Here is a 19159-nt window from a genome sequence, read left to right as displayed (position 1 = left end):
TGGGCGGGAGAGGGACACGGGGGGGGCCGGGTGAGCCGCGCTCGGGGCCGCGAGGCTCCGCTCCCCCCCGGCCCCTGTAGCGGGGGGAATAGCCCCCGGTGCGCAGCGCTCCCTCCCGGCACCCCGCGCCGTCGGACTGATTTATTTTTTAAAAAATATATATACATATAAAATAATGATAATAATAATAAAATAATAATAAAATGCATGACCCCTCGTGCGCCTCCCCTTTACCCCCTCCCCAGCTCAGCGGGGCGACCGGGAGCCGCGACCCCGTCCACCGAGGGTTCAGCTCCCGGGGACGCCCGGAGCACTCTCCCCGCGGCTCTCCGGAGGGGCTCCACTCCGGCACAGCTCCCGCAGCCGCCGCGCTCACCCGGTGCGCAGCTCCGGCACCGGGAACCGGGCGGGAAGGGACGGGAGCTCCCGGCACAGAGCCGGGCTGCTTCCCAACCACCCACCTGGCCGTGCACGGAGCAGGGCAAACTTTGCCAAATGTATCATATATACATATATATCCACACACACACACACACACACGTACATATGTGCAATAAGCAAAACCTGCCGTGCGTACGCTGGAGAAGCAAATGCTTCTTGTTCTCCCCCCATCCCCCTAAAAAAATAAAATTATATCCAAGCCGAGCGCACGGAGAAGGATGGGGCGCGCCGTGCCCCGGCGCAGCGCCGCGTCCCCCGGGAGGCACCGGCGGTCCCGCGGCCCCGCGCTGTCAGCCCGACCGCGGCGGATCGTGTGATGGGTAAAGCGGAGCCCCGCGACTCACCGGCTCCTCCAACGCGCCGGCTGCGAGACGGAGCGAGGCAATAATTGCGGGCGGTGCGGGGAACAACAAAATCAAGAAATTGGAGATAAAAATATAAAAAGAACCGCCGGAGAAGACGGGGGGAAAAAAAAGGAGCCAAAACGCAGGGAGAACGTAGATCTCTTCCTCCCACCACGATGAGAAAAAAATACAGCGGAGAGAAGGCTCGCCTTCCCGGCGTGCGGCAGATTGTACGGTCCAAGGCGGCGCGGCGCGCTCCGTCCGGTACAATAGAAGTTAAGTTGCTTTCCTCCTTTAAAGCGCCGGCGAGGGGCGGGCGGGAGATGCAGCGGGGGCGGGAGCACGAGCGGCACGGCGGGGCCCCGCGAGTGCGCGCTCCCGCCGTGCGCGTCGCCGCCTCTTCTCCCTCCCGCTCGCCCCCGGCTCCGCGCGGGCTCCGTGCGCGGGGAGGGCGCGCCGCGAGGGGGCGGCCGCGGGGCTCCGTGCCCCCCCCGGGCACTGCGAGCCGGAGCTACGCGGGCGAGAGGGAGGGAGAGGAGCCGGGGAGAGGCGATGCGGAGCAGCGGTTGTTTTTTTTTCTCTTACTACAAGGAGAGGTCGGAAGTAAACATAGTAAAAAAAAAAAAAAAAAAAAAACAACGAGAGGGGATAAAAAGGGCGCTCCTCGCAGCTTCCTTCCTCCCTCCCTCCTCGATCGCCTCTCCCTCTCCGCCCGCTGCCCCCCGACAGCAGCAGGGGAGGTGGGAGGTTCACCTTCCGTGTCCCCCCGTAACGCGGCTGCGGGCGGGGCGGTTGCCGGCTACTGGCACAAAGGAGCGTCCGTGGCTCGCTCACCCCCGCCCGTGTCGCTGTTTCGTTGTCCCAGAGAATTAAACGGGAGGAAGAGGCTGCCGGAGGAGGGGGGGCGGCGGCTGCAAGGTGACCCCCGGGGCTCTGCACCTCCTCCCGCTCGCTACGCAGCCCCCCACCCAGCGGCTCCTTCCCCACCCGGCTCACCCCTTCCCCGCTGCCAATCCCCAGAGGTGCGCGGAGCCGAGACCCGACGGAGCGCTCCACATTCGCGTCTGTCCGGCCCCGCGCGACCGCTATAATATATATATTAGCAGGGCACCCTGCTAATATACATATAAATATTATTCCTATTTCTCATTTATTTCTTATTTATTTCTTATTTATTTTTTCAGCCCCCACACACCAAGGGGACTTGTATTTGTATTATTTCTAAGCGCAGAAGCACTTAGACTCCCACATCCCCCTCCCTATCCATCCCCCGGTGCGGCTCCCCAGCGCTGGGGGCGGCCCTGCTTTCCCACGGCCGCCGCTACCGTGGGGCCATCGCGCCCTCTCCCGGCGCCCGATCGCGCCCGCGGGATGCAGAGCGCAGCCCCTGCACGGCACCTGCGTGAACCCCTCCCGGAGAAAAAAATACTACATACATATTTTTTAAAACCTTCCCCCCCCCCCCCCCCCCCTTTTTTTTTTTTTTTTTTAAGTGGAAATCTCCCATTTCCGCTGAGCAGCGGAGTGTTTGCAGCCACATTCCGCTCCAAGTGCAGTTTGCAGCGCGTTCTGCTGCAGTTGGGTAGCAAAGAGGGACAGATTCATGAAAACAGCAAGAAGGGATCAGCAACTGGGGAGCACTGAGCAGTCCCAAGGTGGGTGCTTCACCCACTGATATTTTAAACACCTTGCTCCTAGGTGGCTTAAAATACGTCATGCTGTTTTAAAATGCTACAACTCTCTGTAGAGGACTTTGCTGGTGTGACTGGAAATAGCGTGGCTGAAGGACTCTGCCAGAAAGGGGCAGGATGTGAATTGATCCAGTTCTACCCAGTGTAGGGTTTGTAGGGATGCCACCAGAAAGAAGGAGACATATTCCTTAGGAGGGTCTGTTGTGATAGGACATGGTGAAATGGCTTCAAACTAGGACAGAGAAGATTAAGACTGGATAGAGAAGATTAAGACTGGATATTAGGAAGAAGTTTTTAAAATAAGGGCAGTGAGGCACTGAAACAGGTTGCCCAGAGAGGTGGTGGATGCCCCATCCCTGGATACACGCAAGGTCAGGCTGGATGGGACTCTGATCAAGCTGTAGATGTCCCAGCTCATTGTAGGGGAGTTGGACTAGATGGCCTTTAAAGGTCACTTCCAACTCAAACCATTCTATGATTGTTTTACCCATTTAAGAACAGCATCAGAATCACACAGTAATGCTTTCAGAGCTGTAAAAGTCATTGAAATTCAGCTGGAAAGAGCAGAAATACTTCAGAATTACTCCAGTACTCATAGGGTTGAAAATCATCATCCTGTGCTGCAATATAATTGTATGCAGAGAAACTAACTGCTGTATCACAGAGCATTATGGCTTGAAGCGAGGACTGCAAAACATAAGCAGATGGACTCCTAAAGTACCCTGTGTTCATCTGAGTGGAAAAACGAGAAAGGAGGACTGGAAGAAATGTGCTATTGAAACAGCGTGGCCTTCATAGGTATTTAAAATGTTCTATAGATTTCTTTAGGTCTTGGAGGTCTTCTTGAAGAGTCAATGTTGAGGTCCCGTCCTCACGTGGCAGAACAAAGATATTTTGCTCTTATGTCCAAGCTCAGAAAGAACACAGGGATAGGTGTGAAAACAGTAAGTATAAATCTCCAGTAAAAGGGCATTTTGACAAAATAGCTGTTATACAGGAAGAATAAATATGCAACTATAACGTTAAGGAGACAGCAGAGTCAACATGATTGTTTTGACATCGGGGATTCTCATGACAAATAGGAGGTGGGAGGGTGGAACTGATGAATGATGGCACATCAGGAGCCTGCGAGCAACAGAAATGAAAGCAAAAGTTGAGAGTGAAGTAGAGATGGTGGAAAAACCTCTCTCACCTCTCTGTGGCTGGAAAACCCTGAGACAACTCGTGATGTCACGCACGGCTGTGTCACCTGCTGCGTGTCATATTTCCAGGGGACGTCTGTAATCCCCTTTCCAGTGGGCAAAAAGCTGCCTGAAAATTGTGGCTATCTTCAGAAATTGTCACTTCACCTCCTCCCCAGCAACTCTCCAGTGAGTTGCTGATCTTCCACTGGTGAGAATGGGAAAGCGCTAATGAGGTATTAGTACTGGAAAGTGCTAATGACTTGGGTGGGAGGTTTACTCCCTAGAATGTGGTCTTTTGTGCTCAGAGTCACTGAGATCAGCTGGGGCACCTGTGTGCATCCAATAGCATTGCATAGGGATCCTGGATCCACAGTGGTCCTGTGGGACCCCAGTGCAGAAAATAAATGGATTTACCTTATTAATAGGAGAGCCAGAAAAGAGATGTGTAACTTTTTCTTCTTTTTCAGCAGCTGTACTTTCTGTAACAACAGGAGGTGAGATGTGTGTAGGCAGAAGCTGACAGTGCTGTCTCAATAACATCTTCCTAACATCTCCCAGGGCCAAAACGACTCGTATGTGACCCAGACAAACACCTTCTTGGTGGACTTCCCCACTATGAATGAGAAATGCAGGTGTCTGGGGGCCACTGTCACCGTGAAACATGAGGACCTACATACGCCTTTGTGGCAGCTGCAGAAAAGGCCATGCTCATCCTCACGCTGTGAATGCCCACTTCCATATAGTGGAGTTATGGGCTAGCAAAAGTGGTATTGGATGGCATTTATTTATTCGGTTGTTACAGCTGTGTGGCCAAGGGACGCTGCGGTAAATATCTTCGTCCCCCATGCTGGCTTCTTGTGCTCTGCCAGCCTGAGTTCCTCACTATGAAAAAGTGCAGCCCACTGATTTCCCAGCAGAAAAAGGAACGTGCACAGAGGAAAAGAGCAGAAAACTAAATGGGAAGAGTGCTGTGAAATGAAAGATTGGCTACAAAGAAAAAATCTTTTAAAATAAGGGCAGTGAAGCACCAGGACAGGTTGCCCATGGAGGTGATGAGTGCCCCATCCCTGGAGACATTCAAGGCCATGCTGGATGGAACTGAGCACCCTGATGTAGCTGTAGGTGTTCCTGTTCAGTGCAGGGGAGTTGGACTACATGGCTTTTAAGGGTTCCTTCCAACTCAAACATTTCTATGATGATTCTATAAAAGAGTTATGCTAATATTACACCACTCCCTCAGCACTGCAGTGAGTACAACATCTCTCACAGAAACCCACTGAAATCCCTGGAAGTACATCTCATTGCCAGGAGAGTTAGAGCAGAGCCTGAGCTGCCCCTTGGCTCTGGCCAAGAACACTGGGTGTCTACTGGCATCAGGAGTGAAGCACGGGAAAACATCTTCCTCTGATTTTGAACACAGAGAAGAATTTTCACCACCTTTGGTCTTTCCACTGAGCGTACCTTTTTTGCTTCAGGGTAAAAAAACTACAGCTGTTAATTTAACTTTGTTTACAGACAGTTTTCCCTTTGCAGTCCTTTCAAACCATCACAGTTAGCTGGGTATCAAATATTAGCCTTGTTTTCAAACAAGGAAGCCCTTGATCAGTTAACTACATAAAATGAAACTATTCAAATGTGTATATGACAATTTAATATTTCAATACCAGCTATGAAACACTAGTTATTTGGGGTGTTTGAATATTTTAACTTGTAAACTAATCTACGTTCCTTCAGAGCAACCTTCCAAAATGTGAGAAGAGTTTGAATTGGCCCTTCGTAGTGATGAAGATTTTGGTCAGGAATGGCTGGAAGGGACCAAGCCAACAACAGCAGTTTTGGCATCCCTTGATTGGAGAGAGTTCTGTCCAGTTGTGGATTAAGGGTGAATTACAGGAAATCTGTGCAGATTTAAGAGCTTGATAAATGAGAAGATCTTCAAGGCTCTTGTGAAAGATAAACATTTATTTCTGAAAGCCTGGTTCATTTAAATTTCTCTTCAAAAAGAGAAAGAAAAGCTATTTCAGAACAATCAGCCCTGGAAGACCCGCCAGGCCTCCACATTCTCTGCATTTTCTGTCACAATTATCAGATTGTCAAGACATCCCAGCTCTGCTTGATTAAGTCCTCGTTAAAGCATTAGGGCTATTTGCAACTGCTTAATGATCCTTTTGGTTGCCCACACTGCCAAGACTTTCTGTAATTTTCCAACCCTTGATCTTGAGAGCTGGATGTGATCCAGTGGGGGTGGCTCCAGCCCTTCCACCGAACTGGCCAAGACTGTTTCCATAATGGAAATCTTGAATGAAGACTTTGATCAGAACCAAATGCCATATGGGAAGAGCAGGAGCAAATGTTTCTCCATTCCTGTGCTTGGGTGCTGGGACACCTGCAGGCCTGCAGTGGGAGGGAGCGGCAGAGTGTAGCAGGAAGGCAAGAAAGGTTTGAAAGCTATTAAACGGCTTTCTTATTAATGTCCAAGAAAAATAAACTTCTTCTGCATCAACTTCCTTGCAGGTTTCATAGGAAAGCAGAAGAGCTGACCTCGCTGCAGTTCTCATGGCACGTCCTGCAGAGGCACAGCTTCAGAAATATCTGCCTGTATCAGATATTATCTGGGGGAAGGAATGTGTCAGCTGACAGTGAGGCTGGAAACTATTGAAACTATTGTCAGCTGGGCCATTATTATAATTATCTCTTGTCTCTTCGGGAATTAATATCCAACTAGGCTGTCCCTTCTACAAACAGATGAGAGTATATAACCCTTCCAGGAATCATGTCGCTGGTTGCAAAATAGCTGCTTTAGAGATGAGGCATCTGATTGCCACCAAATTAACAAGTTCAGCCACAGGGGAAATTAAAAAAAAAAAATCTGGGAAAGAAGGTAGCCTTGTAGAGGTGGAACCAGTAAGAAACAGAGATATAGACACTGGAGATGCTTCTGGCCTTGTTTTAGCTCCAAGCTGGTTGTGTTTATCTCTGAGGAGGTGAAAGGATGTGCATAATCTGAATAACTGATCAATGCAAAGTCCACAGCTCTGGTGGAGTCTGATCTCCCTTGGCTGGCTCCGTGCTGAGCAAGCAGCAGAGCGCTCACTAGTTTTGCTCCTCTTGCTCATCAGGTGAAATGATGATGGTGTTGTCTTCAAACATTCCATTACTTGCAGAGCTGCTGATTGTCCATCTCTCATGGGAGGGAGAAAGATGAACTCAATGCAGGGAGTTTGCAGATATTTACCAAGAAGTTTTTTACTTGAGTGATATGCCTGTGCTCCATGAGTTTCTGCGATCATGCCTTGTCGTCTTTGGCCTGCTTGATGGAAGAGATGACTTGCATTAAAACACTGTTGGTGAGCTGGAACTGTGTGCAGCTGCCCGGTAAGTGCATTCAAGCACAAACTCTTTCCAGTGCTGTCCCATTGAAATTAAGTTTCTGAACACAGCTGAAGTGGTGCTCTGACTCCAACATTCCAATGCAAGTTAACAGCTAAGTGCTCTCATTCTGTGCTCAAGGCAGGCTGATGTTGAGGCCTTTCCCATGGGTACTCACCCACACAAAGCCCTTCAGAGCAGCTGCTCACTTCGGAGAACTCTGCTGGGAGCATCCCAACAAACTGTCTCATACAAAGGCATCAGATGGTTTCTAACTCTCACACCTAAAAATGTGATTGTGTATTTAGCTGTTACATTCCCCTGGTGTTGTCAGGTGGCCAATAACCCTAACTCCTTTCTAGCTTTACTGTGTTGTGAAGTTAATTTTGAATCTGTCTGGCACATGTGCCAGTAGTGGCAGTATTGTCACCTTACCTAGATGAGAGCTTTCCAAGGTTACTGGGTCCCAATCTTCTTAAGGTAAGCATCCCGAATTAAGGGATGGCACTGAAAAGTGTTGTCTAAGCCGTTAGCAACAGTCATGTCAGCAGGCATTGCTCAGCTTGTCAGTAAACATTGGCTCAGCTCTGTGGTCCTCCAAGCTCTATGTATGTCTGTCTTAGCATCACTTTTTACTTTCACTATAGCTTAGTTTACCAGCAAATTCAGAACAGCCTAGCAGCACATAGGTTTGACGTCTTGGAGAGATAAAGCATTCTTATCTGTGGCTGCTGCTGCATTTTGAAATGAGCGTAAGAGGGAAATGCATCCATGAACATTTGCTGCCGGTATGGATTTAAAAGCAAAACGCAGTCAGAAATGCTACCAAAAACTACTTCACTTGGCTGATAATTCGATTTGTTGATAAGAAAGAGGGAATGTTTTGTCTCTCTGTATCAGATAAGGGACTTATCACTCTCTGCACTGTTGGTGATGAACATGTTCATCTGGCAGATAGTGGCAATAACACCGCGTCTCCCCTTTGCACCGCGAGACATATGCTGCATCAAATGGAATTAAGGGAAATGGATTTAAAACACTTCTTGGTAAATGCTTTTAAAATCAATTTATAATTAACCTGTGGAACCTCCTGCTGCATTTTATTAGAAAGGGAAATACCATGCTTGAAAATTGATGTTTCCTGTGAGCAATAATACAGGGAGGTAAAATGTATAATAAGAGGGGAGAAAGGAAATCATTGCTATGGATGAGGATTGCCTTATTTAAGAGTCAGCCTGTGATCGAAAGTGTGAGGTTGCATTTTCTTACAGATGTAGAACAATGCTAGATAGGGAAGTGTTTCTGATCTGTTTGACATCTTTCTTTCATATTGTGCAACCAGACTCACACAACGCTGGGGCCCACCTTTGCCAGGAGGGCCAGCCTTTTTGGGAGGAAAGGACCTCCTACCCCAGTATTTCCTAGGATATGTAAAGCAGTTTGATCCTGCAGAGCAGGAAAAGCCTTAGTAAGTATGTGCTTGTATCTATGTTTTATTGCCCAGGCTGGAGACACCTCACCAATGTGATAGGGAGCACTGAAGCACTACAGAAAGAACCATCCCAGCTCTGGCTGAAGCACCATTGTCAACAGAGGATCATAGATAGAATCATAGAATAGAATCACAGAATCTTTAAGGTTGGTAAAGACGACTAGGATCGTCTAGTCCAACAGTCCAATTACTGCCAATATTTCCCACTAAACCATGTTCCTAGGTACCATGTATACATGTTTCTTGAACACCTCCAGGAATGGTGACGTCACACCTTCCTGGGCAGCCTGTTCCAATGCTTCACCACTCTTTCAGAGAAGACATTTTTCCTAATATCTAACCTGAACCTCCCCTAGCACAAGTTAATGCCATCACCTCTCATCCTATTGCTGTTATCTGGGAGAAGAGGCCGACATCCACCTCACCACAACCTCTTTCAGAGGGTTGTACAAAACGATAAGGTGTCCGCTGAGCCTCCTCCAGACTGAACAATCTCAGTTCTCTCAGCCAATTGCCATTAAAAAAACAAAACAAAACAAAAAACAAACAAAAAAACCCAAACACCTTATGATCCAAACCCTTCACAGCTTTGTTGTCTTTCTCTGGACATCCTCCTTTCTTATAGTGAGGGGCCCAAAATTGAACATGATCCTGGTATGGGTGTAGTCACATGAATGTCATTTGCTTCTACTGATGGTGGTGAGGATGGAGAGTACCTGGGTCTATTGGTACTCAGCAACACAATCAAAGCAGTGGCTTGTTCCCACATATCTGTACTGATCCACCCCTTGGGGTTAAGCCTGAGCTTCAGTAAGCCTGTTAGTTCAGGCTTTGACTTTTTATAGGGTACATGTTGCTCTGCTGTACCTGTTCCTCCTTGCCTCAACTACGTTTGTGCTAGCCAGAATTGGCTGAGCACTGGGGGGCAGCTGCAGAAATCCAGCATATCAGACCCAGTTAGCAGGGAATTAAGATCATAGCCCTCAATTTGGAAACTCCTGAAATGGTTGGACCTATTTTAGCCTTTCCTACTAATTGGTCCCTATGTAGGGTTGTTGAATTGTTTGTTTGTTTGTTTTTGTTTTGTGTGTTTGTTTGTTTTTCTTGTTGTTGTTTAATTTTTGTACTTCAGAAGGTTTGGTGTTGCCTAAGTTCAGTCCTTGTTTCCGTTGACGTTTACACTAAGTCCCTTTCTCAAACTGTGGAGAGTTGCAGAGGGTTGCAATTATGGCCACAGTGGCAAGCAAGGCTTTGATCAGAAATTGGCCTGACAAGCAGTGTGCTGAGGGATTAAATGCAGTGCTGACTTCATCAGCAGTTGAGAGCTCTGTGGAGGAGGAATTTAGGTGCTTCTTACACCCTCAACAATGCAAAGCAGCCGTCATCAACAAGGTGTTCCCCAGAGGATGCTAATCACTCTCCTCCCTGTTGATCAGCAGTTAAGAGTGTCTCTCTACTTATCACCTAGTCAGAGATGGCAGAGCTATTTCTTAGAAGATAAGAATATTATTTACACCCAGCCTTAGAAAGGAAAGATGTCCTGAGTGAGTTGCAAGCATTGTTGTTACTGTTATCGTTTGTATTGCAAAGGCACTTAGACCCCAAGGTGCAGGGCCAAGTGTGCTGTGCTGACCGGCACTGCCTGTGTTTGCTCTAAAAAGGCTGTGGTGGGTGCAACAGGGAGTGGGGAGGGGGATGTAGAGGAGCAAAGTGAATTGTCTCGCATTGCATACAGGAAAGGAGCAAGGGAAATGATGAAACCCCAGATGTTCTGTGCCCTATCGTTGTCTATGTGACTGTGAGCTTCTCTGCTTCCTATTCATTCCCACTGAGATTTATCTGCAGATCCAAGCCGTATCACCTAATGTATTGAGGGTAATCCTCATGTACCAGTGTGGCTCTGGTCTGGTTCTTCTAGGGAGGATGTACCCTCGTGTGAGTGTCATGGGAAGAAAGGGGGATGAGGTGGATCCCACTTTGAATAGATAAGAAGTGAAAAATAAGGATATGCCACGTCCAAGACCATCTATCTCTGCTTCCTATTAAGGGCTGTGTGATTTTTTTTTATGTTATTTCTTTAGTAGCCTACCAAAAAAATTACAGGACTTGGTATTACTGAAGGCTTAAAAATTCGAATTGTAACTACACACGTCATTAGAAGTTCATGGTATGTCAGTCCCCACAAATAATGTGCTGATGCCTATAGCTAGTATGTTTTTAGTGCTCTTATGGTTAGCCAGAAAGCATCTCTGCCTTTGGTCCATACTTTTCTCATCTTCCCTTCTTATCCTCCTATCAAACAAAGGATGGTCTGTGATGATGTCATATCTATGAAGCCAAAGTGTGTGTGTGTGCATGCAAGGGAATCGAGTCGTGATATTTCTAATTGGGAGGTGCAAGATCATTCTTCAATTTACATGCTTGATCATTTTCTCCTGCACTGCTGGCAGTGAGTGATGTTGTACCCTCCTTCAGAGTCACTGAAACTGCTGTTTGCTAAACACTGGATAGGTGGGGTTCTCCATGAATGGAAAATCTCCAGGATTATTTTGCATGATGGGGATTCCTCACTGCCCTTAGCTTTTCTGTACTTGGAAAATTGGAGAACCGGTTTGTAGGTCACTCAGTTAAAACAACAGAAACTAAAGGGTGTAGGTGTATTACATACCCTCAATATTATGCTTGAGACAGATACTGAGCAGCTCTAAACCATAAACCCTCAGTAAGTACCGCAGTAGCTTGGAGCTTGGATGAAGTTCATTTGCTTTGTTTTGCAGCAGGTTTTGCAGCCTCGCCTCAGATCGACAGTTGGTGAAGGAGGAATTGTACCAAAAGCTGAGGAGCTCTCAGATGCCTCAGATAAGTCAGTGCCTCACTCACTGCCTTGGGGTCTTGGACAAACGCAGTGGTGCTGACCTTACCACCAACTGGGTTAGTTCTGCTGCGAATACAAGGGAGAGATCTGGGGGAAGAAAGGGGTGGTCATCCATCCAGCTGTGTGCTGACAACTCTTGTGAATGATTTCTCTCCTTGCTGGTGAGATGAGCCACCTGATGAAGAGCAGAGGAGGTCATTTGTCCCCTCTGCCACCTCTCTTTGACCTTGCAGCTATTTCAAGGCCTGCAGTAAGCTATCTTGCTGCAAACTTATACCTTGTCTATAGCACGTACGTGTGAAACTGTGATAGCTAGGTCATATATTCATTCCTAAAGTGGCTACAGAGAGATTTAATGTTATTTAGTTCATCCACGCTCACTGCTCCCTGTGTGTTACATCACTGCCTGTAGGCAAAGATTTTGCTTAAGAGAGAAATGCTGGTAGCTTCTGAACAACTTCATTATCAGAATCGAATGGCTGTTTGGTGGCTTGGAGAAAGGAAAGCAGGGAAAAATCATGACAACTCTGTCTATATGGGCAGCAGAAAGGAATTCTGAGAGGGGCGTCAGTGCTGTACACTGTTATTGGATGCTAAGTATGGAAGGGATGATGTGCACCAGATGCTGGTGCTAGCTCATCTCTTCCAAACATGACAAAAGCCCGGATGCAAACTCTGTGGCCTAGCCCCACATTAATGCATTCCTAAATACTTATTAAGAATAGTGAATGAAGAGAGTAATGCAGGTTAACGTAGCAAGCTGCCATTTTCCAGCCTGACTGCCAAATAAATGTTTTGGAGCTGGTGTGTAAATAGAGGCCAACACATGAGTGAGCTAAGAGACTGGGCTGGTCCAAATGCTACTTCCTAGGGAGGGAAGACAAAAATAAGCTGCAGAATAGAAGGTTGCTTGCTGCAGAAGTGTCCAAAGGGGACTGGAAAGGGAAAAGTTTGGAGCACGGGCACAACTCAGTATTATTTTTGAGGACTGACTTTTGTGTCCCAGTTTGATTTATAAAACGTCTACTGGGAAACAAAGTGGAAGTGCAGGGAGCTCGGAGCCCAGACAGATACCTGAGAGTGCTCATCTGCTCTGCAGCATCAGTGATGCTCTTTGGGAACAACCAGCTGATCCCGCATGATGGGGAGTAAAGAAGAGTTCTTATGTTTCCAATCTGTGTTGGATTTCCACTACCTTTTCCACTGTTACTGTAAAAACTTTTTTACAGAAAGCCCTGTAGGCAAGGCTGCATTCCATTTCCACCCACAATCTCCTAATCTGGAGAACAAATAGGTAGCTGAGAAGGGCTTTCACTTGGTAATGGGCCATTTGTGTGATTCTGCAGCTGGACTGATGCAGGATTGACTTCAGCGAGCGGGTGAGGAATTTAAGCTCTGCAGTGAGTCAAGAGCTTTGTGAGCTAAAAGCCAGCATGGTTTCTCTGTTCAGTCCAGCAGTTCTTCCCTGTCATTACAGAGAAATCATCATCTTTGTGACGTCAAAATGTATTGCTTGGCGATTACACAGTACCACCCATCTCCTCTGCTCCAGTTTCTGCTGGATGCAACAGTCCTTTCTTCTCAGTGCTTTGACATCTTAAAGTGAAAGGCTGTAGGGGAGCAAAGAAGGGCAAAGAACAGCCTTTAAGAAAATGAGAGAGCATGATACAGCATTCCTGTAAGAGAGGGAAGCAAATAGATCAACTTCAGCACAAAATATTTAAAGTAAATCTATTGACTTAGAATTCTGTCACAAATTGCTATTTCAAACTAGCTATTGAAGGGTTTGATGAAGCTTGCAAGCCTTTAATGTGGACCAATCACAGAATCATAGAATGGTTTGAGTTGGAAGGGACCCTTGAAGGCCGTCTAGTCCAACTCCTCTGCAATGAACAGGACATCTGCAGCTAGAGCAGGCTGCTCAGAGCCCCATACAGTGAATGTCTCCAGGGACAGGTCATCTACTACCTCTCTGGGCAAACTCTTTCAGTGCTTCTCTACCTTGGAAAACTTTCTTTCTGTCCAATCCAAATCTTCCCTGTTCTCGTTTGAAGCCATTTCCCCTTGTCCTGTCACAACAGATGCTGCTGAAGAGTCTGTCCCCTTCTTTCTTATAGCCCCCTTTAGATACTGAAAGGACACTATCAGGTCTCCACAGAGCCTTCGCTTCTTCATGCTGAACAGCCCCATCTCTCTCAGCCTGTCCTCACAGGGAGACGTTCCATTCTGTGGATCATTTTTGTGGCCCTTCTCTAGACACTCGTCAACAGATCTATGTGTCTCTTGTACCGAGGACTCCACATTTGGATGCAGTACTCCAGGTGAGTCCTCACCAGTGCAGAGTAGAGGGGCAGAACCACCTCCCTCACCCTGCTGGCCACACTTCTTTGATGCAGCCCAGGATATGGTTGGCTTTCTGGGCTGAGAGGGCACAAGGCTGGCTCATGTCCAGCTTCCCTTCCACCAGTATCCCCAGGTCTTTATCTGCAGGGCTGCACTCAACACTTTCATCCTCCAGCTTGTATTGGTAGTGGAGGTTACCTCAACCCAAGTGCAATATCTTGCATTTGGATTTGTTGAACCTCATGAGGTTCACCTGGGCCCACTGCTCAAGCCTGTCTAGGTCTCTCTGGATGGCATCCCATCCCTCCAATTGTGTCGACCGCACCACACAGCTTGGTTGTCATCCTCTTGGTTGTCAGATTTGCTGAGGGTGCACTTGATCTCACTGTTGATGTAATTGATGAAGATAATAAAGAGCATTGCTCCACAGACTTGTGCTCAGTGGCTCTGGTGCATTTTTCAAATTGTTTCAACTTTTTGTGGTTGAAATGCAAAGGCTCCAATGTCATATCAAATACCTGTCTGCTTGTTTTGGCTGTGGCTCTGACAGTATCCATATCTGAAATTGTATTGCATGGGTGGGAGAAGGATTTTCAAAGGGACCAAACTGATTTCCTCAGCTCTCACCATGAAGGATAGTCCTTTTTTTTAACTTATCCTATTTTTGGAATTTGAATAATGTAAAAGTTATGTCAAAAGGGGCTTCCAGAAGTCATCTAGTCCTTGCTGAGGTTCTGCATGTTGTCCTTTAGCATAGATACTCCCTACTTATCACTGTGTATGTTTGCATGTGAGAAATTTCTCAGTGCTTTGCAACACTCATTTTTTTCCTCTATTTTTTTGCTTTATTCATAGTTTCTCATGTCTACCTCCAGAAAAACAGCGTAAGATGGAGCTGGTCACGAGGTGACGGGCAGAATGTCTCCCATGTGCACGTTTGTACCAATAACAGTCTGATTTGTTATGAAATTAGGCTATTCCCATCTCTTTTTTTTTTCTTTACATTCCCTACCATCTCTCCTTCTCAGTTCACATAGATCCTGGAGGCTTTTCTAGGCATTTACAGTACCATGAACGCATATAATCCCCAATGTGAACACAGGCAACGTGATAATTGGTGTATATAGGGGGTGAAATGTTTCCTTCCCTGAACAAGCCTTGGACAAATGCAGTGCATGGTCAATTTAAGTTCAGAAGGAGATGAAACACCAGTGAATTTGGGAATAGCTCAGCTTTGCAACAAGCTCCAAAGTGGTGCTGGATCTCTGGAGGTTGACGAGGAGAACTGAAGTTTGCATAAGTCTTCGGTTTACCCAAACTGAAGCAGAAAAGAAAGCTAATTCTTGGATTAATTACAGCCAGGAAGAGACGCAAGGTCAGCAGGTGCTCGCTTGTAGTTGTGAGAGTGACTTGGAATGCGGAGGAGAGCCCATCTGTCCATTGCCTTGGGCTTTGCAGGCAGCCATCTGCCTTAATAGCCGAGCTGTGAAAAGCACAATCTGCAGGACAAAAGCAGGGGCAGAGGAGGAGCTGGGGCTGCCTCTCCCACTCACAGCACTTCATACTTGGCTGTCCATGCCAAGTGCCGATGGGTGGCTCTGGGATGGGATGGGCAGCATGAGTTGGCTGTCATGGGTAGATATGACTAATCATGTTATAAACATGGGAACATGGACCACACTGGTCTGCTGAGCAGTGGGAACTTATATGAGGCTTATGTCTGGTGTGTGCTTTCTATAGGCTAGTGCAAACTGGAATAATTCTTGGAAAATGGTTCAGTGTCATGACTGAACCCTGTTCATTAGCTGGCTAGTCTTCAGGAAAACTTGTTAGAGGAAAACCTGCCTATTCTGATCTTTTTAATGTAAAATGCCCATTACTTAGCACAGAACTGAGGTTTAATGAGCTGGTTTACAGTTCAGTTGTATTTATATTAGAGCAACATTTGCAGCTTGCACATTAAACTAGATGAAGATCTCTTTTAATTTAGAGCCAATCTTTACGAATTCCACTGCTATTATAGCTTACTCCAATTTTGCATGAAATCAGGATGTAAGCTGTAATAGAAGATTCGGGAACTAAATTTTTTTTATATGGTGCATTATACTATTACCATTAATACCAATGCATTAGACTGTGTAGTATAACTATAATCTATCTTAAGAATCTCACCTTCTTTCCTTTTTTTTTTCCTTTCCATAAGAAATTGGAATGTCTTGGCTGAACTTGAATGCCTTCCTGAATGACATAAATGAAACTAAGAAGAATAGAGAGCTATGCGTATATAATTATATCCACTTGTGTTCTTGCCTGAAGTTACAGGGAAAATGCTTTCCCAAGTAGGTCGCTTCATTTTGGAAGAATTAGTAACAGCTATATCACTGTTTATTTCCAGATATTCTCTGAGGCTCTGTAACACATCATATAATAATAATAAAAAAGATAGAGAACGAAAAATGTTTTAGTTGTTAAAAAAATGAAAATATATAAATCCTTGGCTCTTGCATCCCAGTTGGGTGGTCTAAATCAGTCCTGTCCTGTACTCTACATAAAAGCAAAATGATATATATGTGCAAGTGCTTATAAATATATATACATAGCCTGGCTGCCTAACTCGCCCTGCACCAGACTTGTCACTGGGGAAAGCAAGCTGTGTGAACTCAAGCAGCCAAAGCTCAGTATTGCAATCCACGGCACAGATGATGGGAGCTGGTGGTGAGCAGGAGGTGCGTCATCAGCACCATCACGGAGGATGCTATCTCAGCACATTCCTCCCAGTCTCTGCTGGGGACTTTCTGCAGGTGCAGCTGCATCTGTTGGGGCCTGAGCTGGTGGGCATTCTCCATGCCACAGCTTTTCTGACAGCAGTTCTTGCCGTTAATGCAGTTTCTATAAACAAAAATCCCACTTTTAGTTGATCTTTCCCATGAGGAGTGGTTTCCCTGCTGCAACACAGTAGTTCCAGGAGTGCTTTATTTATTGCTGAGAAATACTGATATTGCTGCAGGCTGAAACATTATACACGCAGCACTTGTTTGGGACCTTATCACAAAAGAAGGTATTTGTGATATCGCTTATTTTACCATTCCTGACCAAAATAAACCACCAAGGGAGAAGCTGGGGGAGCTGCCCCTGTGCTGAGGACATCTGCCAGCAGAACTATCTCAGTCTCAGATCACACCTCACCACACCTTCTGCCAGCATAGCTGTGGCTGAGAGGTTTGCTATGCAGGTTTCTAGCATACTGCTGTGTCACCAGTAATTGCCTGGATAATTTTTAACCTCACATGGGATTGGTTTATCAACAGCAACTAGCCAAATAATTATATACACTGCTCTCTATGAAAACTGGGTCAACAGGGTAGTACTCCTTTCTGTGTCCTGTCAGGCTTCTCCAATTTACACCTAAGGTCAGACTCCAGGGAGAAATATGTTTGAGCAAATGTGAGCAGCTGTCACATCCTCTCAGATGATGCCACCTTTCTGAAGTATTTACTTACTTGCCTCTAATTTTGCATCATAATGCAAAATATGATATAATGATATAATCATTGCTTTTGACAAAACAAGAATGAACAGCCCAGAGGAAAAAATATTGACATTTATTTAAAATGAAGGATGATAGATAAATGCATGCTCTCATTATGTCGGGGCATGAAGTCAGTAGACTTCCAGCGCCACAGCTTTCAAGGCAGAGATCCTAAGGGCCAGTGTGGTTACATTGGCAACGCTGTACATATAGGAGCATACCTTCCTTTGCCCATGGGTTGTGATTTTCCTGCGATAGTTCAGCGTAGTTGCAGTAGATGAGGACTGAAGGAGGCACAGCCCATGGAGAGCCCCCATAGGAGCAGATCTGGGACAACAGTGGGGTTGGGGGGAGCTGCCACCTGCCACTTGCAAGGACCTGTAGCAGTGCCTGAAGGATTGGCCCTGTGATATGGAGTGGTGCTGGAGTAGTGCTGGGAGAGCTGCAGTCTATGGGAAGCTTACGTGGGAACAGTTTGAGAAGGATGGCTTCCCATGGGAAGGACACATAAAGCAGGGGCAGAGAGTGACCACAAAGGAGAGGTAGGGATGAAGCATTGTGGACTGACTGCACCCCTCATTCCTGTTCACCCACACTGGGAGAAGGTGGGAGAAGGTAGGAGAGGGTTAGCAAGGATTTTTGGTTTGCTTTTAGTTTCTTACTGTTTTTAATAACAGACAATAAATTACACTAATGTTGAGTCTGTTTTGCCTATAATGGCAATTGGTGAGTGATCTCCCTGTCCTTACCATAGAATCATAGCATCATTAAAGCTGGAAAAGACCACTAAGATCATCTAGTGCAACCATCCACCTGCCACCAATATTGCCCACTAAACCATGTCCCTCTGTACCACATATACATATTTCTTGAACAACTCCAGGGATGGTGACTCCACCCCCTTCCTGGGCAGTCTGTTCCAATGCCTCACCACTCTTTCAGAGACTATGCTTTTCCTAATATCCAACATTATCTCCCCTCCACTCAACTTAAGGCCATTCCCTCTCATACCATAACTGTTACCAGGGAGAACAGGCCGACCCCTGCCTCACTGCAACCTCCTTTCAGAGCCTCCTCTTCTCCAGACTGAACACCTCCAGTTCCCTCAGCTGCTTCCCATAAAACTTGTGCTCCAGCCTCTTATCTTAACCCTTGAGCTCCTTTCTATCACATTTTCTCTCCCTCTTCCTTTGAGCAGGGGAGTGAGAGTATGGTGTGGTGAAGCCCAGCTGCCCATGGAGTAGAAACACCACATTCACCTACACATGTCCCAGTATGAGTAACTTCTGAAGAGGAGTAGGAAAGAGTCAGAAAGAACATATCCCTAGAATTTGTCTCTTTCTCATGTCCACCAGCACATCTCTGACTCTTGCCTTCACTTTCTCCTCCCCTCCACCAGCACATGGCTGGTTCCTGCCTTCACTTTTTCATTCCCTGCTGAGTACAACATTGGGTCCTGATAAGGATCTTGCACCTTTTGGATTCCATCTCATTCCTCTGTCTGGCCGGCCGTGTATATGCTGGTGCACTAAGCAGGCCGGGACCTGCTCCAGCCCAGAGGGTGCGAGGCATGGCACAGCTTGTGCTCAGGGAACTGCACCTTCCTTCTCCCAGAGCAAGGTAGCCTCTTACATGGAGCTGACTGGAAGCCTGGGGCTGATCTTCAATTTTTGGGATGAGAATGGGATATGCAGGTGTTTTTACTCTTAAAATATCCACCTGCTTACTTGCAGTTGTCTCTGGTTGACAAAAAGCTCTTGAGCTTAAGTGTTGGCAGATATGGTAGGCAGCTGTAATTTCTCTGGACCATTAATTCTTTTGTACACTTCCACTATGTCAGTCCTTGTTGGCATAGTCTCTGAAGGAAACAGATGCAATCTCTTCCATCTCT

Source organism: Lagopus leucura, unplaced genomic scaffold (genome assembly GCF_019238085.1).
Source record: "Lagopus leucura isolate 7727_CA_CO unplaced genomic scaffold, USGS_WTPT01 Super-Scaffold_100002, whole genome shotgun sequence".
Lineage (NCBI taxonomy): Eukaryota > Metazoa > Chordata > Aves > Galliformes > Phasianidae > Lagopus > Lagopus leucura.
Note: the sequence above shows the minus strand (reverse complement) of the source record.